The sequence below is a fragment of the Gorilla gorilla genome, chromosome 7 (assembly GCF_029281585.2).
Source record: "Gorilla gorilla gorilla isolate KB3781 chromosome 7, NHGRI_mGorGor1-v2.1_pri, whole genome shotgun sequence".
In the NCBI taxonomy this organism is placed as follows: domain Eukaryota; kingdom Metazoa; phylum Chordata; class Mammalia; order Primates; family Hominidae; genus Gorilla; species Gorilla gorilla.
Genome location: NC_073231.2, coordinates 54,447,956 through 54,472,790, shown reverse-complemented (window position 1 = coordinate 54,472,790; position 24,835 = coordinate 54,447,956). Strand labels below are relative to the sequence as shown.

The 24,835-nt window shown below is 39.5% G+C and overlaps 1 long non-coding RNA gene across 1 annotated transcript; it reads right to left on the bottom strand.

Moving 5' to 3' along the window:
• Window positions 1-16,082: 16,082 nt before the first annotated feature.
• LOC129524293 (uncharacterized) lies at window positions 16,083-23,648 on the bottom strand. Its single transcript, XR_008668063.2, has 3 exons — window positions 23,526-23,648; window positions 19,426-19,536; window positions 16,083-18,650 (listed from the first exon to the last, which is right to left on the bottom strand). It is a non-coding gene; the product is annotated as an uncharacterized lncRNA (long non-coding RNA).
• Between the last annotated feature and the right edge of the window lie 1,187 nt (window positions 23,649-24,835).

The following is a 24,835-nucleotide window of genomic DNA, read 5'->3' as shown; positions in this document are numbered from 1 at the left end:
ACGCAGAGAAGAAATTCAGGATTCTATCAGATTCCTGTAATTTCAGCACTTTGAGAGGCCAAGGTGGGAGGATCACTTGAGGTCAGGAGTTCAAGACCAGCCTGGGCAACATGGTGAAACCCCATCTCTACTAAAAATACAAAAATTAGCCAGGTGTGGTGGTGCACACCTGTAGTCTCAGCCATTCAGGAGGCTGAGGCACAAGAATCACTTGAACCCAGGAGGCAGAGGTTGCAGTGAGCTGAGATTGTGCCACTACACTCCAGCCTGGGTGATAGAACAAGACTCTGTCTCAAAAAAAAATAATAATAATTATATCAGATAAATTTAACAGAGATTGAAATAATTAAAAAGAATTGAGCAGAAACTCTAGAGTTGAAAATGCAATTTACATACTGAGTAATGCATGAGTCTCTTAATAGCAGAACTAACCAAGCTGAAGAAAGAATTAGGGAGCTTGAAAACAGGCTATTTGAAAATACACTCAGAGGAGATGAAAGCAAAAAGAATAAAGAATGAAGCATGCCTACAACATCTAGAAAATAGCCTCAAAAGGGCAAATCTAAGAATTATTGATCTTAAAGATGAGATAGAGAAAGAGACAGGGGTAGAAAGTTTATTCAAAAGGGTAATATTAGAGAACTTCCCAAACCTAGAGAAAGATATCAATATTCTACTACAGAAGGTTATAGAACACCAAGCAGATTTAATCCAAAGAAGACTACCTCAGGCATTTAATAATCAAACTCCCCAAAATCAAGGATAACAAAAGGGGCTGGGTGCGGTGGCCCATGCCTATAATCCCAGAACTCTGGGAGGCTGAGGTGGTGGGTCACTTAAGGCTAGGAGTTTGAGACCAGTCTGGCCAACATAGCAAAACCCTGTCTCTACTAAAAATACAAAAAAACTAGCTGGGCATCTTGGCATGTGCCTGTAATCCCAGCTACTTGGGAGGTTGAGGCATGAGAATCGCTTGAGCCCGGGAGTTGGAGGTTGCAGTGAGCCAAGATCATGCCACTGCACTTCAGCCTGGGCAACAGAGCAAGACTCTTTCTGAAAAAAAAAAAAAAAAGAATAAAGAAAGGATCCTAAAAGCAGCAAGAGAAAAGAAACAAATGATACACAATGGAGCTCCAATAATTCTGACAGCAGACTTCAGGGAAAACCTTACAGGCCAAGAGAGAGTGGCATGACATATTTAAAGTGTTTAAGGAAGAAAATTTCTACCCTAAAATAGTGTACTGGTGAAAATATTCTTCAAACACGAAAAAGAAAAATAAAGACTTTCCAAGACAAATAAAAGCTGAGGGATTTCATCAATGCCAGACCTGTCCTACAGTAAATGCTAAAGGGAGTTCCTCTATCTGAAATAAAGGAACATTAATGAGCAATAAAAAATCATCTGAAGGCTCAAAACTCACTGGAAATAGTAAGCACACAGAAAAACAAAGAATATTATAACACTGTAATTGTGGTGTGCAAACTACTAATATATATATATTTATTTTTTTTTTTTTGTGATGAAGTCTCACTCTGTCACCCAGGCTGGAGTGCAGTGGTGTGATCTTGGCTCACTGCAACTTCTGCCTCCCAGGTTCAAACAAGTCTCCTGCCTCAGCTGCTCAAAAACTACTCCTATCTTAAGTATAAGGACTAAACAATAAACCAATCACAAATAATAGCTACAACAACTTTTCAGGACATAGAAAATATAATAAGATATAAAGACAAACAACAAAAAGTTAAAAAGCAGGGGAACAAAGTGTAGAGTTTTTATTAGTTTTCTTTTTGCTTGTTTGTTTATGTAATCAGTGTTAAGTTTTCATCAGTTAAAAATAATGGGTTATAAGATAGTATTTGCAAGCCTCATGGTAAACTCAAATTTAAAAACACACAATGGATACACAAAAAACAAAAAGCAGGAAATTAAACTGCATTGCCAGAGAAAATCACTTTCATTAAAAGGAAGACAAGAAAGATGACTACAAAACAACCAGAAAACAAATATCAAAATGGCACAAGTAAGTCCTTACTTACCAATAATTACACTAAATGTAAATGGGCTAAACTCTACAATCAAAAGATATAAAGTGGCTGAATGAATAAAAAAAACAAGACCCAATGATCTGATGTCTACAAGAAACACACTTTACCTACAAAGATACACATAGGTTGAAAATAAAGGGATGGAAAAAGATATTCTTTGCTAATGGAAACCAAAAAAGAGTGGGATACTTATAGCAAACAAAATAGGTTTCAAGACAAAAACTATAAGTAGAGACAAAGAAGGTCATTATATAATGATAAAGGGGTTAATTCAGTAAGAAGATATAACAATTATAAATATATGCACACAACACTGGAGCTGCCAGATATACATAGAGCTAAAGAGAGAAATAGGCCCCAATACAATAGTAGCTGGACACTCCAACACCCCACTTTCAGCACTGGACAGATTATCCAGACAGGTAATCAAGAAAGAAACATCAGACTTAATCTATACCATAGAACAAATGGACCTAATAGATGTTTACAGAACATTTTATCCAATGGCTGCAGAATACACATTCTTCTCCTCAGCACATGGATCATTCTCAAGGATAGACTATATACATTAGGTCACAAAACAAGCCTTAAAACATTAAAAAAAAAATCCTGAAATAGTATCAAGCATCTTCTCTAACCACAACTGAATTAAACTAGAAATCAATAACAAGAAGAATTTAGGAAACTATACAAATACATGGAAATTAAACAATATGCTCCTGAGTGACCAGTAGGTCACTGAAGAAATTAAGAAGGAAATTGGAAAACGTCGTGAAACAAAAGATAACGAAAACACAACATACCAAATCTATGTGATACAGCGAAGGCAGTACTAAGAGGGCAGTTTGTAGCTATAAGTGCCTATATCAAAAAAGAAGAAAAATTTCAAATAACTAACCTGATGATGCATCTTAAAGAACTAGAAAAGCCGGAACAAACCAAACCCAAAATTAGTAGAAGAAAAGAAATAATAAAGATCAGAGCAGAAATAAATAAAATTGAAATGAAGAAGGCAATGCAAAAGATCAAGGAAACAAAAAATTGGTTATTTGAATAGATAAACAAAATTGACAAAATGTTAGCCAGACTAAATAAAAAAGAGAGAAAACTCAAATAGATAATATCAGAGATGAAAAATGAAACATTACAATGGATACCACAAAAATTCAATGGATCCTTAGTAGCTATTATGAGCAACTATGTGCCAATAAATTGGAAAATCTAGAGGAAATGAGTACATTTCTAGACACATATGACCTACCAAAATTGAACCATGAAGAAATCCAAAATCTGATCAGATCAGTAACGAGTAATGAGATTGAAGCCATAACAAAAATCTCCTAGAAAAGAAAAGCTTGAGACCCAATGGCATCGCTTCTGAATTCTACCAAACATTTAAAGAATACCAATTCTACTCAAATTATTTTAAAAAATAGAGGATGAGGGAATACTTCTAAACTCATTATGTGAGGTCAGTATTATGCAGATACCAAAACCAGACAAAGACAAATCTAAAAAATAAAATTATAGCCCAGTATCTCTGATGAATGTCAATGCAAAAATCCTCAACAAAATACTAGCAAACTGAATTCAACAATGCATTAAAAAGATCATTCATCATGATCAAGTGAGATTTATCCCAGAGATGCAAGTATGGTTCAATATACACAAATCAATAAATGTGATACATCATATCAACAGAATGAAGGACAAAAAACCATACAATCATTTTAATTGATACTGAAAAGACATTTGATAAAATTCAACATCACTTCTCAATAAAAACTCTTAAAAACCTGGGTTTAGAAGGAACACACCTCAACATAATCATAGCCATATTTTACAGACACAGCTAGTATCATACTGAATGGAGAAAAACTGAAAGACTTTCCTCTAAGATCTGGAACATGAGAAAGTTGCCCACTTTCAGCACTGTTATTCAACATAGTACTGGAGGTCCTGGCTGGAGCAATCAACCAAGAGAAAGAAATAAAGAGCATCCAAATTTGAAAAGAAGAAGTCGAATTATCTTTGTTTGCAGTTGATACAATCTTATATTGGAAAAACCTAAAGACTCCACCAAAAAACTATTAGAACTGAAAAACAAATTCAGTAAAGTTGCGGAATACAAAAATCAACATACAAAAATCAGTATGTTTCTATATGGCAACAGTGAACTATCTGAAAAAAAAGTAGTCCCATTTACAACATCCACAGGTTAAACTAAATACCTAGGAATTAAACAAAGAAGTGAAAAAGTTCTATAATGAAAGTTATAAAACACTAAAGAAAGGAATTGAAGAGAACATCAAAAAATGGAAAGCTATTTCATCTTTATGGATTGGAAGAATCAATATTGTTAAAATGTCCATGTGACCCAAAGCAATCTACCGATTCAATGCAATCTCCATCAAAATACTAATGACATTGTTCACAGAGATAGAAAAACAATCCTAAAATTCATATAGAGCCACAAAAGATGCAGAATAGCCAAAGCTATTTTGACCAAAAAGAATATAAATAGAGAAATCACATTACCTGACTTCAAATTATACTACAGAGCTATAGTAACCAAAACAGTATGGTACTGACAAAGAAACAGACACATAGATCAATGGCATAGAATAGATAACCCAGAAACAAATACATATATCTATGGTGAACTCATTTTTAACAAAAGTGCCAAGAACGCATATTGGGAGAAAATCAGTCTCTTCATTAAATTTTGCTGGGAAAACTGGATATCTATATGCAGAAGAATGAATCTAGACCCCTATCTCTCATCACATACAAAAATAAAATCAAAGTGGAGTAAGGCTTTAAATTGAAGACCTCAACTATGAAACTACTACAAGAAAACATAGGGTGAACTCTCTGGGACATTGGTCTAGGCAAAGGTTTCTTGAGTAATACTCCACAAGCACAGGCAACCAAAGCAAAAATGGACAAATAGGATCATATCAAGTTAAAAAGCTTCTGCGCAGCAAAGGAAACAATCAGCAAAGTGAAGAGACAACCCACAGAATGAGAGAAGATATTTGAAACTACCCGTCTGATAAGAGATTAATAACCAGAATATATAAGTAACTCAAACAACTCAATAGGAAAAATATCTAATAATCCAATTAAAAATGGGCAATAGAGGCCAGGTGTGGTGGCTCATGCCTGTAATCTTAGCACTTTGGAAGGCTGAGGTGGGCAGATCACTTGAGGCCAGGAGTTCAAGACCAGTTTGGCCAACATGGTAAAACCCCATCTCTACTAAAAATACAAAAATTGTAGGGCATAGTGGTGCGCACCTGTAATCCCAGCTACTCGGGAGGCTGATACATTAGAATTGCCTGAACCTGAGAGGGGGAGGTTGCAGTGAGCCAATATCATACCCCTGCACTCCAGCCTGGGTGACAGAGCAAGACTGCCTCAAAAAATAAAATAAAATAAAAAATAAAAATAAAAATAAGAATTGGCAAAAGGTCTGAATAGACATTTCTCAAAAGGGGGCATACAAATGACAAACAGGCATATGAAAAGGTGCTCAAAATCATTGATTATCAGAGAAATGCAAATCAAAACTACAGTGAGATATCATCTCACCCATTAAAATGGCTTATATCCAAAAGACAGGCAATAACAAACAGTGGCCAGATGTGGAGAACAGAGAATCCTCATACACTGTTGGTGGGAGGGTAAATTAGTACGATCACTTCAAAGAACAGTTTGGAGATTCCTCAAAAAATTAAAAATAGAGCTACCATACAAACCAGAATCTCACTGCTGGGTCTGTACTCAAAATGAAGGAAAATCAGTGTATCAAAGAGATACCTGGTTTCCCATGTTTGTTTCAGCACTTTTCACAATAGCCAAGATTTGGAAGCAACCTAAATGTCCATCAAGAGATGAATGGAAAAGAAAATTGGTACATATACACAATGAAGTACTATTCAGCCATTAAAAAGAATGCAATCTTGTCATTTGCAACAACATGGATGGAACTGGAGGTCATTATGTTAAGTGAAATCAGCCAGGCACAGACAGACAAACATTACATGTTCTCACCTATTTTGGGGAGCTAAAAATGAAAACAATTGAACTCATGGAGCTAGAGAGTAGAAGAATGGTTACCAGAGGCTAGGAAAGGTATTGGAGGTGGGGTGGGGAGGAAGTGGGGATGGTTAATGGGTACAGAAAAATAGAAAGAATGAATAAGATCGAATTTTTTTTTTCTCTGAGATAGTGTCTCACTCTGTTGCCCAGGCTGGAGTGCAGTGGCGCCATCTCAGCTTGCTGCAACATTCATCTCCCGAGTTCAAGTGATTCTCCTGACTCAGCCTCCCAAGTAGCTGAATTACAGGCACCTGCCACCACACTCGGCTAATTTTTGTAATTTTAATAGAGATGGGATTTCTTCATGTTGACCAGGCTGGTCTCAAACTCCTGACCTCAGGTGATACATGCACCTCGGCCTCCCAAAGTGCTGGGATTACAGGCTTGAGCCACTGCGCCTGGTCAGGACCTAGTATTTGATAGCACAACGGGGTAACTATAGTCAATAATAATTTAATTGTACATTTAAAAATAAATAAATAATGTAATTGGATTGTTTGCAACAGAAAGGATAAATGTTTGAGGGGTTGGATATCCCATTTTTAAACATGATGTAATTATTACATATTGCATGCTTGTATCAAAGTATCTCATGTACCCTATAAACATATACATCTATTATGTACCCACAAAAATTAAAATTTTTTTTAAAATTGGAGGCAGTATTATTTTTATTTTTATGTTTGAAATAGCTCATAGGCCCTTAGAAATGTCCCAACTCCTTCGAGACCAGCCTGGCCAATACAGTGAAACCCTGTCTCTACTAAAAATACAAAAATTAGCTGGGCATGGTGGTGGACACCTGTAGTCCCAGCTACTTGGTAGGCTGAGGCAGGAGAATTGCTTGAACCTGTGAGGCGGAGGTTGCAGTGAGCTGAGATCGTGCCATTGTACTCTATCCTGGGTGTTACAGCAAGACTCCATCTCAAAAAAAAAAAAAAAAAAAAAGAAATGTCCCAACCCCAGGCACTTTGCCAATAATGCCTGGTGGATAAAATTTACATGGCACATGGAAAAAAAAAACATGGATTCTGGGTCCCCCCCCGCCGACCTTATTCAGGAATGCCTCTCCCATTTTAGGATTATGAAGTTATTCTATGTTCATTTAATTTATCTGGAATTCTTTTGTGTAGGGTGTACAAACCTAACTTCATTTTTATAAATGCAAATATCAAATTGCCTTATGTATTTGATTATTAGTGGAACACTTGTTACAGGGACTTGTTTATGTTTAGTAAGCCAGTTGGCTCTCAGGACTACAGAGAGAGTCCAGGTTAGGAAAAGAGATGAGACAGGTAAAATACAGGTAAAGAATGGAGGAAATTATCCTCCTTTTCCCTTAGTGGAAAAAATACCAATCATTCAAAATATCTTCAGATGACTTTATATATTGTATGTTACAAAGGTATAATGATTATACCTAATGACTATTTTTAATAAGATAACTGCCTGGTAGCACATGAGCAAAGAGATTCTAGGTAAGAAGACAAATCTGAAAACCAGATTTTTAGTTTCAACATGTCAATGATCTCTTCTTTACAAAACAGCTGCATGTTAGAAGCGTGTCTCAGGTAGGAACTTCCTAAAGGAAATCATAAAATTTGAAGTCAAGTGTGTAGTGAATCTAATTCTGGACCCAGGAGGCAGCAGCCTTCAATGAAGCCTTCTGTATGGGGGCTTCTTGGCTGTGCATGAGAATTGGCTCTTGTGCGTGCTCAGAGTAGTTGGTCTTTACCCAGCTTCACTGGAAGTCTGATCCTGCTTTCAAAAGTGCACAGTGTGGAAGCCTCGGGACTGGACAGAGAGATACCTACAGGACATGAGAGTGGAGGAAGAAAGTGGAGCCCCTGGCTTTCTCCTTGATGGGTGGCTGTAGATTGGCTGTGCTCTCAGGCAGCCCTCTTCAAATAGTTTGCTTTCTCTGGATTCTGGCAAACATGCGTTTACACATAGAGGTTGTAACAGCTCCCTGCAATTGCCAGCACCAGGATTCTGCCCCATCTTTTGTTGGATTCCCTAAACCCTGACCATACCTTTATAAATAGGGTTCTTATTAAACTCTGTTCAATTCGCTTGTTGAGTTGTGCAGTTTCCTGCTGGGATCTAAAGAATACACTCATTCTGTTCATTGTCAAGATTCAAAATAAATTATTCTCTTTGCAGTCCCTGGAAAAAGAAAATGCAGGTTTATTTATACTTTACCTTTATTCTGAGGGTATAGCTTTTTGATGTCCCAGCCATATGGAGAAGGAATGCCAATTGGACTTACCTTGGCTAGAACCTGGGCTTTAGCTCTTCATCCCTACACCCTAAGTCCTTGAAAACTGAAGGTCCAGCTCATCAAGTTCAGCAAAGACCCTCACGGCAAAAGTGAGCAGCTCCACTTGCCTCTTGAGTTCCAGCCTCACTTGAGGACTTGGCCTGAGAACTTTTTTTTTTTATTTGAGACGGAGTCTTGCTCTGTTGCCCAGGCTGGAGTGCAGTGGTGCAGTCTCGGCTCACTGCAACCTCCATCTCCTGGGTTCAAGCGATTCTCCTGCCTCAGCCTCCTGAGTAGCTGGGATTAAGGCGCATGCCACCACGCCCTAATTTTTCTATATTTAGTAGAGACAGGGTTTCATCATGTTGGCCAGGCTGGTCTCGAACTCCCGACCTCAGGTGATCCACATGCCTTGGCCTCCCAAAGTGCTGGGATTACAGGTGTGAGCCACCGAACTGGGCCTGAGAACTCTTTTCTTCCTTATCAGTTCATTAATGCTTTTACAAAGATGTTTTATCTTTTATCCAGGACTTTCCACTGTTTTCAGCATACAGCCACCATATTATCAGAAATGGAATTTCTGTCATTTTTTATGACAAATGAGGATTTTTATCTCTCTTACACTCTTTTTTTCTCCTCCCTTCATCCTCTTGATATTATATAGAATATTTTTGCCTGTTCTATATTCAGTGTTTCCTGTTTTGACTATGAAAATATTATTCAATGTAGAACCAAAAATGTACTATGATTACCTTTCCTTTCCCATTTTTCCTGCAGTTGTTAGAACTTTTCTTAATTTTCTTAGTTTTCTTTGAATACATGGTGTTAAACGAAGCTAAATTTGGCCGGAGGATGCCTCCATACTCTAGTCCTTACGTAATGAACTGCAACCTAGTTTATTACATAAACTAACTGAAAGCCTACCTTAGGAATGTACTCTTGTAACAAACAGCTGTCTCAGTCAATTACAGCAGCTGAGCCTCAGTCAATCACTGGTGGTTGAGTAAGGCCAAGCACGGCCGGGCTTGGTGGCTCACGCCTGTAATCCCAGCACTTTGGGAGGCTGAGGTGGGCGGATCACTTGAGACCAGGAGTTTGAGGCCAGCCTGGCCAACATGCTGGAACTCCATCTTTACTAAAAATATAAAAATTAGCTGGGCATGGTGGCGCGTGCCTGTATTCCCAGCTACCTGGGGACTGAGGCACAAGAATCGCTTGAACCAAGGAGGTGGAGGTTGCAGTGAGCTGAGATTGTACCACTGCACTCCAGCCTGAGCGACAAAGCGAGACTCTGTCAAAAAAGAAAAACAAACAAAAAGAAAATTTGTCTAACGTTTTCCTTTTTTTTTTTTTTTTCTTCAAGATGGAGTCTCGCCCTGTCACCCAGGCTAGAGTGCAGTGGCACTATCTCGGCTCACTGCAACCTCCGCCTCCCGGGTTCAAACGATTTTCCTGCCTCAGCCTCCTGAGTAGTTGGGATTACAGGCCCGTGCCACCACGCCCGGCTAATTTTTGTATTTTCAGTAAAGACGGGGTTTCACCATGTTGGTTAGGCTGGTCTCCAACTCCTGACCTCGTGATCTGCCCGCTTCAGCCTCCCAAAGTTCTGGGATTACAGGTGTGAGCCACCAAGCCCGGCCAGGTTTTCTTTTAAACAATGGCCACTCTGTGGTTGATTTTACTACCTGTACTTATCCTAAATACCTTGATTGACAATTTGGGTATAGAAATGCTGGATACAAATTATTTACCTAAAGAGTTTTGAACGCATTTATCCATTGTCTCCTTGATTTTAATGTTGCTATGGAAAAGCTTAAGTCATTCTGATTCTCAGTCTTTTGTGTACTTCTGCTTTTCCTCTATGGAGGGTTTTAGAATTTTTTTTCTCCTAAAGTTTGATAAAATGAACTTGATATGTGTATTTTTTTCAAAAATCTATTTTACTAGGCATGTAGTCACTAATATCTAGAAATTCCTGTTCTTCAGTTTTAGACAGTTTTTTTGAAGTATTTGATAACTTTTCCCCTTTACTTTTCCTCTTTTCCTCCTAGAAACCTTATTAGTTAGATGTCAGTCTTTTAGGGCTGGTACTCTAATACTTTTATGTTTTATGTTCAATCGTTTTCTTGTTTTACTTTAGGTGAGATTTATTTTTTTCTCACCCTTCTGGTGAATTTTAAAAATTATTTTGATATTTTTATTTTTAAGAGTATTTTCGGGCCAAGCATGGTGGCTCTCCTGTGTAGTCCCAGCACTCTGTGAGGACAAGGCAGGCAGATCACAAGGTCATGAGTCTGAGACCAGCCTGGCCAAAAAGGTGAAACCCTGTCTTTACTAAAAATACAAAAACTAGCCGGGTGTGATGGCAGTTGCCTGTATCCCCAGCTACTCGGGAGGCTGAGGCAGGAGAATCGCTTGAACCCAGGAGGCGGAGGTTGCAGTGAGCTGAGATGGCTCCACTGCACTCCAGCCTGGGTGACAGAGCAAGACTCCGTCTCCAGAAAAAATAAATAAATAACTAAAAGAATATTTTCTTTTTATCTGTTTCTATTGCATAGAATACAGTTTTTGTTTCAATACACAAAATATTTTTTAATTTGTCTGAAGATATTAATTACAGTTTTTGTTTTGGTCTCTGTCTTTTGTGTCACAGACTATGCTCAAAGAACTGGTGATATGCTATAAAGCTATTAGAAATTCCCTGTGTAGGGCTGGCATACTGATGAGCTTTATGGTAGGATGGTGGTTCTCAACTGAAGGTAATTTTGTGCCTAATGTCCGCCCCCCAGGCATCTTTGATTTTTATTAATGGGCAAAGAATACTACTGGTATCTAATGGGCAGAGGTCAATGATGCCGCTAAACATCCTACAAGGCACAGGAGTGTCCCCAACAACAAATAATTATCTGGTCCAAAACATCAACAGTGCTCAGGCTGAGAAATCCTGCTGTAGAGGGGTGGCCAGCCTGCTTTCTCACGGTGGATCTCATATGTCAATAGCTAAAAGACTTTGGTGTGTGTGGTCAGTTTCGAATCTTTCAGTCCCCTGCTGGAAAATATAAACTTGGCCACTCATGTTTTGAGCTAGGCAGAGGAAGTAGGCTGGCAGGGTTCTTGAGCTTTAGTATGCAGGCTTTCGCCTAAAATCCTGTTTTCACTCTAGCACTTCATGACTCCATTCTCTTTGTTAATATCCTCTCTGGTTCAAATTTTTCCAGAGGGGTGGTCACCAGGCTAAAAGAAATGGGAATGAGGATATGAGACTCAATTTTTCCTTTTACAGATTTTGAGATAATCTCCTGGTTATTGATATCTACTTGCCCTTACTTTTTACAGTGCTGATGTCTCCACTTTCTGAGCCACTCTGGGATCCTATGGGTTGATTGGCTTGCTTCTGGCTGCCATCACCTCTGCAGGCACTTAGATTTGACCTGCCTCTGTTCTGCTAAGTCACTTACCATTCCTCCATCCAATTTCCCCCCAATATAGTGTGGTTTTGGGGTTACAGATGTTTCCTAGATTCATCAGAGATGGAATGTAAGTTTCTTTTTCTTGTTCTTCTTGTGAGAAGAAGGAATTGGAAATATCTTTAAAAGGAAGCAATTGTGACTTCTATGCCAAATTGCAGAAAACTCTTATTCTCTCTGTCTTTAGTTGCTCCAAGTTCCCAACTTAAGTATAGTTTGTGCTCCCTTGCAATATGCAGATAGAAGCTATTTGAGCCTCTTGTTCTAAGCCCTTGTGCCTCCATCACAGCTGTGAGATAGCTATTTTTTATGCAAAGAGGACAAAAGTAATAAATAAATACTTTGGAGGTCCAGAGGAGAAATTAATAACTTTCGGAGAATTTAGGAGGGTTTGAGAGAAGCAAGTCCTTGGTTAAGGTTAAGTAGGCATTTGGCTGTCATAGAAGTACAAGATAGAGTTTCCAATCCTCTCTCCCCACCCTACCCTAGCCTAGGCAATAACTAATCAATTTCTGTCTGTATAGATTTGCCTGTTCTGGACATTTCAAATAAATAGAATTATACAATGAGTGAGCTTGTATGACTGGCTTCTCTCACTGAGCACAATGTTTCCAAGGTTCGTGTATGTTGCAGCACATATCTGTACTTCACTTCTTTTTAACTGAATCGTATTTCACTGTATAGATAGATCACTTTTAGTTTATCCATTTGTCAGCTAATGGACATTTGGATTGTTTCCACTTTTTGGGCTACAATCAATAATGCTGCTATGAACATTCATGTCAGAGTTTTATGTAGACATGCCTTCAGTTCTCTTGGGTATATATGTAGAAGCTGAACAGTTGGGCCATATGGTAATTCTGTTTAAACATTAAGGAATTGTCAGACTGTTTTCCAAAGTGGTTGCACTATTTTACATTCCCACTACCAGTGTACAGAGATTTCAATTTTTCCACATCCTTGCCAACACTTGCTACCTGTATTTTTTTTATTATAGCCATCCCAGAGTGTATGAAATGGTATCATATTGTGACTATGATTTGAATTTCCCTGATGGCTAAGGATATAGAGCATCTTTTCATGTGAGAATGGTCAAGACAACAACTGACATGAGAGAATGGTCATATAACAACTGACAAAAGTACAATTGAAAAATATTTCAGCGTGTCCCAATTTTGTATATTACATATGTATGAGTTTTTTAATATATACATTTTATGTATTAAAAAAGAAAAAACAGAAAATAAGCAAAGTCTTAACAATTAATCTTTTACTTATTTTACACATTTTCTTTACTGTATATATATTAATATAATGAAAAATAAAATGAAAATGAAATACACTCCTTTAGTATGTGTAAACTTCCAGCATCTGTGTACTGACACACCCTCCCAGAAGACTACAGCAGTATTGGGAAAATAGCAATGTTTTAGCAAAGTTTACACAATTCACTTACATTCTCGTAGAAGTACCAATACATTATAATTACATTAGTTATAATAACTGGTACATTTGTATGAATTAAATGGCAGAGGCCTGTATTTGGTCTACTTTTGGCACTAGGTAAGCATAATTATACTGCACATCCTTTCCACACTTGTCATCCTCAGTCTTGTGCCTGTCATGATGGTGATGATCACCATGACAACGGTAGGCATCCCTGAGTATTTACGATGTACTAGATTCTTCTGTTATTATTTGCAATGAATCTTTACAATCTAATGAGGTAGAGACTGTTATTATATTTATTTCATATATGAGGAAACTGAGGCATAGACTAAGTAACTTGCCTGTTTAAGCTAGATTTGTGTCTAGAGACCAGTAACAGAAAACCTGAGTAACATAGGCTTAAACATTTAGGGGTGGCATTTCTTATGCCACAGAGCTCAAGGCCACAGAGCTGGTATATGGTGCAGATTTATGCTCTTAACCTCTCTAGTGATCTGCCTGCAGGTATTCAGAGGTTTTATTTAGAGTGTATTAATGGGTTGGTGTAACATTTTGTCAAAAGTATGGCTTTTAGAATTGGGGTCACAGAGCCCCATGGAGAATTGAGAGGAATTCATGATCCAAGGGATGACATTCAGAGGGCTTGAGAGCTGTGATCTGAGAAACATCTAAAAAGAATGCAGACTCAATCATGCAACAAAGGGATTAGTTTAATTCCACTAGGGTTAAGAAGGGAGGGGGAAAGGTGGTTTGTAGAATTCCATCCACCAAAATCAAGCTATAACTGTGAAAAAAATAAGGTGAAGGTGAAACAAACCCAGGGAACAGGTATTGTAAAACTGAGCCCATCTGAAGAATGCAGTCTTAGAATTCTCTCTCACCACAGCTGTTGCCTTTGTAAGCACATATCCTTTGGGCTTGCATCCTGCCTTGAATATCTAATTGATGATCAACCATCTCATGGTCATAGTCATGGTCAACACAATCTCATTAATTGCCTGGGATGTTACAACTCCACCTCTGTCCAGAATGGTGTCTTCTCAACTACATGGAGTTTTAGATAATTTTAAATATACTAAAAATAACCAACCCACAAATAATATTTTTGTGTAAAGTTCAAGAATAGGTAAGCATTGGGGGTAATCTCCTATACTTGTTATTTAAAATATAATCCTTAAGGAGAAGCTGACAGATTACCTGTGTGATTTTCGTTTTACCTGCATTACTAATTTCAGACAATTCTAAGTTGATAGGCATAAGAATTTGGCTAATATGAATAGGTTTTAATAATGGTGATATTATCTTTTTTCTTTTAAGTTTTTTTTATTATACTTTAAGTTCTGGGATACATGTGCAGAACGTGCAGGTTTGTTACATAGATACACATGTGCTATGGTGGTTTGCTGCACCTATCAACCCCTCATCTAGGTTTTAAGGCCCACGTGCATTAGGTATTTGTCCTAATGCTCTCCCTCCCTTTTCCTCCCACCCCTGATAGGCCCCGGTGTGTGATGTTCCCCTCCCTGTGTCCATGTGTCTTCATTGTTCAACTCCCACTTAAGAGTGAGAGTATATAGTGTTTGGTTTTCTGTTCCTGTGTTAGTTTGCTGAGAATGATGGTTTCCAGCTTCATCCATGCCCCTGCAAAGCACATGAACTCATTCTTTTTTATTGCTGCATAATATTCCATGGTGTATATGTGCCACATTTTCTTTATCCAGTCTATCATTGATGGGTATTTGGATTGGTTCCAAGTCTTTGCTGTAAATAGTGCTTCAATAAACACACGTGTGTATGTGTCTTTATAGTAGAATGATTTATAATCCTTTGGATATATACCCAGTAATGGGATTGCTAGGTCAAATGGTATTTCTGGTTCCAGATCCTTGAGGAATCGCCACACTGTCTTCCACAATGGTTGAACTAACAATGGAGATATTTTCTGGGAAATGCATTGTTAGGTGATGTCATCATTGTGCGAACATCATCGAGTGTACTTACACAAACCCAGATGGCAGAGCCTACTACACACCTAGGCTAGATGGTATGGCCTGTTGCTCCTAGGCTACAAGCCTGTACAGCATGTTACTGTAGTGAATACTGTAGGCAGTTATGACACAATGGTAAGTATTTGTGTATCTAAGCATGTTTAAACATAGAAAAGATACAATTAAAATATGGTATAAAAGATAAACAATGGTATACTTGTATAGGGCACTTACCATGAATGGAGCTTGCAGGACTGGAAGTTGCTCTGGGTAAGTCAGTGAGTGAGTGGTGAGTGAATGGGAGGCATAGGATGTTACTGTATACTACTGTAGATTCTGTTAATACTATACACTTGGGCCATCCTAAATTTATTTTTAAAAATTTTCCTTCTTCAGTAAAAAATTAACTTTAGCTTACTAAAATCTGGCCTTGGATTAGGGCAAACAAAGCATGTCCCATTCAGCAACTTTTTTACTTTACAAACCTTTAAATGCTTTTTAACTTTTTATTCTTTTGTAATAACACAGCTTAAAACCCAAATACATTGTACAGCTGTATGAAAATATTTTCTTTCTTTATATTCTTATTCTATAAGCTTTTAAAATTAAAACTTATTTTACTTTTTAGACTTTTTTGTTAAAAACTAAGAAACAAACACACAAATTAGCCTAGGCCTACAGAGGGTCAGGGTCATCAATATCACGGTCTTCTACCTCCACATCTTGTCCCACTGGAAAGTCTTTGGGGGCAATAACACACATAGAGCTGTCATCTCCTATGATAACAACAACTTCTGGATACCTCTTGAAGGACCTGTGCGAGGCTGTTTTACAGTTAAGTTTTTTATTTTTCTGAGTAGAAGGAGTACACTCTAAATTAGCAGTAAAAATATAGCAAATATGTAAATCAGTAACAGCCATTTATTATCATTATCAAGTATTATGCACTATACAGAATTGTATGTGCTAGACTTTTATAGGACTGGCAGCTCAGTAGGTTTGTTTACACCAGCATCACCACAAATACATGAGTAATGTGTTGCCTTATGACATTACGATGGCTGTTATATTACTAGGCAATAGGAATTTTTCAACTCCATTTTAATCTTATGGGACAAACATCATTGGTGTATGTGGTCATTATGTGGTGCATTAATATATCTATATTAATATCTATCTATCTGTAGTCTAATTTATTAGATTATAAAATTGTATTGCTTGTAAGGAATGTTTAGTTTACCCTTTAAGCATTTGAACTCCTAGAAGAGAACCTTAAATATGTGAAATTTGCAAATAATTAAAATGCTTATGGAAATGACTAAGAACTTGGGGAATTAACTAACTTTGTAAATGGGAATGGCTATTAAAAGGAATTTAGCCTGTTTAGCTTAAGTTAATCAGGTATTAATAAAATAATAACTAAAAGTGACTCATATTTTATTAGAATTTCAAATAAAATAAAACGTCTTGTAAATTGCACTTAAAATTTAAGGCAGATGGGTTTTAAATTTTGTAACATTAATAAGTGACTACTAATTGAAAACCAAAGTGACTGTAAACAGTTCTTTCTCTGTACAAAGGCCCCCTTGGACTCTAAAAGGCTGCACATTGACACATTTTCATTCTGGATGAATAGAGGCTTTATGCAGCAATTCCCTGTTTACTCAGCCTGTAGCACTTGTCTAGACAGGACAATAGGCTGGTTAGTGCCAAATATGAAGGCAGCAGCAGGTTCCAAGAACTTGTGGTGCACTGTGGTTGTTGGACGTGATCTTCCTCTACGATTCCCGCCACTCTATCCCTTGCACAACATTCTTACTTAAAACCATTTTTTTTTCCAACTAAAAAGAAATCTGGCCTTGGGTTAGGGCAAACAAAGCATGTCCCATTCTGCAGGTGTGGTTACTCTGATAATGGAGCCCAGCTTGCACTGCTCAGTGGGCTCCATTGTCCCCGCTTCAGGTATGAGTTCTTCTGGTGACAGACTTCAAGACCACCCTCCAGAAAAGGAAGGATTCTATATTTTCATATTTTCTGGCAAATGATTTTAGGTTGTACTGACATCCTTTCTTGTTCAGCAGAACTTCAGTTTATTTATCTCGGCTGTAGCAGAATGTTGGATTGGGAATACACCTGCTGAAGAATCGTTCTGTTCACGGTCCTCTGTTATTTTCCTTTTTTCGGGTCTAAATGGATTATCAGTGGAATAATAGCTATTTCCACCAGGATGGAGTGGGCTTGTTGGTTCTTCCTGGCATCTCCCTGTATGAGGCTGCTGGAGGAGGTGCTCAGCACTCACTAGTAGGTTTGTGAGTTCGGGATTTGAGGTAGACCTGGCTCTTGGAGTAGCCAGCAGGGGCTCCGCCTCTGATAGTGTCCCGCCTATTCCTCGGTGACAGTCGCTTCTCAAGAAGTCAGGAGCCCTCCCATGTGCTCCTTCCTATTATAAAATCTCTATTACTTCAGCACAGCTTCCTTTGTCAACTGGTTTTATTTATTTATTTTTGAGACGGAGTGTCATTCTGTCGCCAGGCTGGAGTGCAGTGTCGCCATCTTGGCTCACTGCAACCTCCACCTCCTCGGTTCAAGAGATTCTCCTGCCTCAGCCTCCCAAGTAGCTGGGATTACAGGCATGAGCTACCATGCCGGCTAACTTTTGTATTTTTAGTAGAGAGGGAGTTTCGCCATGTTGGCCAGGGTGGTCTCAAACTCCTGACCTCAAGTGATCCGCCCGCCTCGGCCTCCCAAAGTGCTGGGATTACAGGCGTGAGCCACTGCGCCTGGCCAACTGGTTTTATTTTAATTCAAAAATTTTACCTGATGCTCTCAAGAGTAACTTCAGTTCCAAAGCCCTCTTGTGACAGGAAGTGACAGAATTCACAACAAAGAGACGTCCCTGAAAGCCAGACAGGCACACAGGGAACGTGCCACTTAGCCCTTTGGCTTCCAGAGATTATTTCTAACCACACAGAGTCCTCAGAGCGGGAGAGATTTGGGATTGCTTTCCAGCCAGGTCGCTGGGCACAGACTCAGCCCCCTGGGCTGTGCCTCCTGTTGTGTTTCCCCAAATGCCTGGCCTGGGCCTCGTCCCTGGGCCCTCTCTGCGTTCTGTCAACCTCCTCATGTGGGGCAGAGTGTGGTTGAGTCCCTGCCACTGTCTGGCCTTGGCATAGTTCTGAAAGACAGTGCTACTGGCAGTTCAGTGTGCTACAAACCACCTGGGGAGCTTGCGAAAATGCAGGTGCTGACTCCCCGGGTCTTGGCTGGAGAGCAGGGGATGGGGATAGCTGAGAGCCTGGGTTTCTGTCGAGCTCCGGGTGATGATATGCTGCAGTTCTTGGACCAAAATTTGAATAGAAAAGATAGAAAATGTAGTTTAGGTCTCTCTCAATCTCTCTCCCTCTCTTTCGTTCTCTCCCTCTCTCTCCCCACTCTTCTTTCCTATCTTTCTTCCTTCACTTTCCTCTTGTTAGTAAGACTCCTGTACCTAATTAAGGTCACATGATTTCTGTCTCTTCGAACTTGAGTTACACTTCAAAAATTCCCCCCTACACCTACACCAGGATTTAGGAAAAAAGATGTGTGTTTGTGGTGGAGGTGGGCTGAAAAAAACTCACTTTGTCATTCAAATGGCAGCCTTCTAAAATTACCTTCAGTCCAAAAACTTCTGCCCATAGTCCTTGTGGATTATTTATTTATAGTGTGTCAAATAAGAATCTAATCCTCTTTATATCACTTGTCTTTACTTTCTTTTGAACAACAGGTCTCAATATTTTTTAAAATTTTTCTCTTTAGAAAAAAATAATTTTCCTATTAAATTCTGGTGATATGACCACAACCGGATCCCAGGATCCCTATTGGTAGTCATCATTTATAATAGAATTTAATGTTCTAAATAGCTTGCCTATTATGCTGGGGTGAGAAAAAATTATTCCCTACAACCAATGAATATTAAAACCAAAAGGATATTAAGTTTCTAGTCAATTTTGGAACTGAAAACTGCAGTAATTATTTTGTTCGTTGTGTACTCTGTACATATATACCAGCTTTTTAATTCTTTCATGTTATTCTTTTTCAACTTTTGTAGCAGCAGCTGATCTAGTGCACTTACCAAAGGTGCTCCATTTCCTTGCTGTGTTGTCATGTCAGATGTGGTCAGTGATATCCTGTTTCTGCGGGAACAAGTGCAACTTCCTTCATGATGCAGAAGCAGGAGCTACCTCTGAGAATTAATAGATTCCATTAAAAAATGCTAAAAATTATCATTATAACTTTACAGAGAGGAAGGCTTAAAGATTAAACACTGTAGATGCCTCTCCACTCTCACTTTCAACCTCCAACATTTGCCAAGAAATTAGAGGCAGATCAAGAAGATGTTGCACACATTGCTGATTCTGTGGCTCAGTACCCTCCAGGTGCCTTGGCACTCAGGTGCTATTTAGTCTAAGAAAGCATCTTAAAACCTAAACATTAATCAAGAAAATAATGATCACTTACCAATTATGACCTGAATGTACAGAAAATAATTTTGTTGTATACAGGAGAAGATGTTTTTTAAAATGGGGGGAGGGATAGCGTTAGGAGATATAACTAATGCTAAATGACGAGTTAATGGGTACAGCACACCAACATGGCATATGTATACATATGTAACAAACCTGCACGTTGTGCACATGTACCCTAAAACTTAAAGTATAATAACAAAAAAAACAATTAAAGGGGGGAAAAAGAGTAAACAATACCAATAAATAAATAAATAAATAAATAAATAAATAAATAAATAAAAATGGTGCTCTCTAGTTGTCAAACGTTCTAGGTACATTAAAGTCACAGGTTTATACATATCAGGAGATGTGCTCAAACCCAGCTCTAATTCTATGCTTCTTTACCTCTACTCTATACTATTTAATTATTAGCAAGTTTGCCCATTTTCTAACGATAGTTTGTTGTCTACCAGTACAGAGTAATGGTTAAAACACTGACTATATAGCCAATACAACGGAGCATTCTCTCTCCTCAGGAAATTTTACTTTTAGTGAGGAAGAAAAACAATGTAATCATTTGAGCCTTTTTACAAATGTAACTGGTGTCTTGTTATTTGTATTGCTTTTGTTTTGCTGCTTTAATTCATAAGGTGGGTGGATAGGAGGTAGATGGATGGGGGCTGTGGAGTAATGAGGGTCAAGATGTTTTTCAATTTCCCAGCAGATAGAGAGCCCTACATAGTGTCTATAGGGCTCACTCACCTTATACCCAACCTATCCAAGGTGGTAGTAAATGCTTTTCTGCTTCTAACTGGGTGAGGAGGAATATTATGATTTGACTCAGAACATGGAAAAGAGACTTAAATGGGAAAGACAGGAGTGTCTAGCTGTGTGTGCATGCATGGGGGAGGGAGGAAGTACAGGTCTCCCTAGACAGAAGGAAGGTAAGGAGTTTGAGGGGTTGCTGAGTGTTGAGGAGTTGGGTGTGTAAGGTCGGGTGAATCTCTGCCTTAATGGAAAATCAGTCCAGACTGGCCAATACATGCTGGGGCTTTTAGTAGGTTCGAGGGTCCTGTGGTCTTTCCGTAACTGGTGGAGAGGATTGCTGGGGTGGGGGTGGAGTGGTCCCTGAGTTTGCCAGAGAACCAGTACACCAGATCAGCATGCAACTGCAGCATCAATTTTCTGTGGAGAAACAGTTTACTGGTGTTGCATAAATTCAGAATTCTTGGGTGATCTCATGAGGGTGTGGGGTGGGAAGGAGCCCACAGATTAAATTCTCATGACTCAAGAGGCTGAGAATTAGGAGCACATTTAGTTTTAATTTTAGGAATAATGGAATGCGACATTTTTTTTTGCACCTGAGTAATGAAGAGTGAAATTCCTGCTTGCTATACAAATAAACAAGCAATTGCAACACAGGGTGATGAACAGTGTTAGACGAAGCATCAAGTTCACAGAGAGCACTTAGGAGGGCAGGGAAGGCCTCCTGGGAAGAGTTGTCTAAGCCAAGACTGAAGAGCATTAGCCAGGAGAAGGGATGTTGAGAGGCACTAGGGAGGGAGAGGAGGAAGAATGCTCCAGACAAAGGGAATAAAGGCACAAAGGCCAATGGGAGAATGAGCAGGAGTACCTGGAAACGCAGCATGACTGGACAAGAAGTTAAGGGGGGAAGATTGGCCCAAGGTGAGGTGAGCTGAGGACAGACCAGAAAATTAGGGATTTATCCTGAAGGCAATGGGGGAAGCAATTGATGTGTTTTACACAGAGGAATGACATAATAAGATTTACATTTTTAGAAAGATCTCTCCGACTATCAAAAGGAGAACAAAATGTAGGGGGCAGGAAGGACAACTCAATCTGAAGACTAGCCAGCCGAAGGGAGACAGGGCTCAAGGTGCTGTCAGGGCCATGCCCTCTCTAGTGCTTTAGGGGAGAATCTGTTCCATGACATATTCTTAGCTTCTAGATTGCTGGCAATTCTTGGTGCTCCTTGGTTTGTAAATCCATCACTCCAATGTCTGCCTCTGTCATTGAATGGCATTCTCCTTGTGTGTTTCTGTGTTTTCACATCATCATCCCTCTGTATGTGTCGTGTCTCTTCTCCTCTTCTTATGAGGACACCAGTTAGATTGGATTTATGGCTCATCCTACTCTAGTATGAATTCACCTTGACTTAAGTAGTTATATCTGTAAAGACCTGATATGGTTTGGCTGTGTCCCCACCCAAAAGCTCATCTTGAACTGTAATCCAAATTATAATCCCCATGTATTGGGGGAGAAACCTTGTGGAGGTGATTGGATAATGGGGGCAATTCCCCTATGCTGTTCTCGTGATAGCGAGTGAGTTCTTACAAGATGTGATGGTTTTATAAGGGGCCTTTTCCTGCTTCGCTCTACACTTCTCCTTCCTGCTGCTATATGAAGAAGGATATGTTTGCTTCCCCATCCACAATGATTGTAAGTTTCCTGAGGCCTCCCTAGCCCTGCATAAATGTGAGTCAATCAAACCTCTTTCCTTTATAAATTACACAGTCTTGGATATGTCCTTATAGCAGTGTGAGAATGGACTAATACAGTAAATTGGTACCAAGGGAGTGGGGTGCTGCTATAAGGATACCTGAAAATGTGGAAGTGACTTTGGAATCAGGTAACAGGCATAGGTTGGAACAGTTTGGATGTTCAGAAGAAGACAGAACAAAGTGGGAAAGCTTGGAACTTCCTAGAGACTTGGAGGGCTTAGAAGATAGGAAGATGTCAGAAAGTTTGCAACTTCCCGGAAACTTGTTGAATGGCTTTGACCAAAATGCTGATAGCAATATGGACAAGGAAGTCAGGCTGAGATGGTCACAGGTGGAGAAGAGGAACTTGTTGGGAACTGGAATAAGATGACTCTTGATATGGTTTAGTAAAGATACTGATGGCACTTTTCCCCTGGCCTAGACATCTTTGGAACTTTGAACTTGAGAGAGATGATTTAGGATATCTGGCAGAAGAAATTTCTAAGCAGCAAAGCATTCAAGAGGTGACTTGGGTGCTCATAAAAATCATTCCATTTTATCCATTCACAAAGATATGGTTTGGAACTGGAACTTACGTTTAAAAAGGAAACAGAGCATAAAAGTTCAAAAAATTTGCAGCCTGACAACGCGATAGAAAAAAAAACTCATTTTCTGAGGAGAAATTCAAGTCAACTGCAGAAATTTGCATAGGTAATAAGGAGCCAAGATAATCGGGAAAATGTCTCCAGGGCATGTCAGAGGCCTTTGAGGCAGCCCCCCCCATCACAGGCCCAGAGGACTAGGAGGGAAAAATGGTTTCATGGGCCAGGCCCAGGGCCTTGCTGCTTCCTACAGTCTTGGGACTTGGTGGGCTGTATTCCAACCATGGCTAAAAGAGACCAAGGTACAGCTTGGGTCATTGCTTCAGAGGGTATAAGCCCCAGGCCTTGGTGGCTTCCACATGGTGTTGAGCCTGCAGATGCACAGAAGTCAAGAATTAAGGCTTGGGAACCTCTGCCTAGATTTCAAAGGGTGTATGGAGATGCCTGGCTGTCCAGGCAGAAGTTTGCTGCAGGGGTGTAGCCCTCATGGAGAATCTCTGCTAAGGCAGTGCAGAAGGGAAATGTGGGGTTGAAGAGTCCACAAAGAGTCCCCACTGGGGCACTGCCAAGTGGAGCTGTGAGAAGAGGGTCACCATCCTCCAGACCCCAGAATAGTAGACTCACCAACAGCTTGCACCATGCACCTGGAAAATGCACAGACGCTCAACATCAGCTTATGAAAGCAGTCCGGAGTGGGGCTGTACCCTGTAAAGCCACAGAGGCAGAACTGCCCAAGGCCATGGCAGCCCACGTCTTCCATCAGAGTGACCTGGATGTGAGACATGGAATCAAAGGAGATCATTTTGGAACTTTAAGGTTAAATGACTACCCTATTGGATTTCAGACTTGCTTGGGCCTATAGCCCCTTTATTTTGGCCAATTTGTCCCATCTGGAACAGGTATATTTACCCGATGCCTGTACCCTCATTTTGTCTTGTAAGTAACTAACTTGCTTTTGATTTTATAGGCTCATAGGCAGAAAGGACTTGCCTTGTCTCACATGAGTCTTTGGACTTGGACTTTTGGGTTAATGCTGGAATGAGTTAAGACTTTGGGAGACTGTTGGAAAGGCAGGATTGTGTTTTGAAAAGTGAGGATATGAGATTTGGGAGGGGCCAGCAGGTGGAATGATATGGTTTGGCTGTTTCCCCACCCAAAGTTTCATCTTGAATTGTAATCTGATTTATAATCCCCATGTGTTGGGGGAAGGACCTCATAGAAGGTGATTAGATCAGAGGGGTGGTTCCCCCTGCTGTTCTTGTGATAGTAAGTGAGTTCTCATGAGATCTGATGGTTTTCTAAGGGGGTTTTCTCCTCTTCACTCTGCACTTCTCCTTTCTGCTGCCATATGAAGGAGGACATGTTTGCTTCACCTTCTGCCATGATTGTAAGTTTCCTGAGGCCTCCCAAGCCCTGTGGTACTCTGAATCAATTAAACCTCTTTCCTTTTAAATTACTCAGTCTCAGGCAGTTCTTTATAGCAGTGTGAGCATGGACTAATACAAGACCCTTTTTCCAAGTGAGGTCACATTCCAAGGTTCTGGAAAAGAAATGAATTTGGGGTATGGGAGGACACTATTCTTCTACCCAGTACAAGTTTCATGTGAGCCCAACAAAGTTGATCACTGCTGGTTCTGAATTATAAGGCACCAGACTGCTGCCTAATCAGTTATTTTCCCTTACAAAGTCAACCCCATGCAAGTAGGGACTAATGTATTCCAGAAGTATGCCCCCTTGGGTGGCTTGCACATAGATTATCATATAGATTCACTTGGCTTTTTCAGATCTGGAAAGGCTGTGATTGAAGTTCCAAGGAGTAGAAAGATTACAACAAGCACTTGCTCACTTAACTACATGCTATATTCTCCATTGAGACAACACACTGTATTTTTGACTCAACATAACCTATAAGAACTCTGTGGAAACAGAAGTCA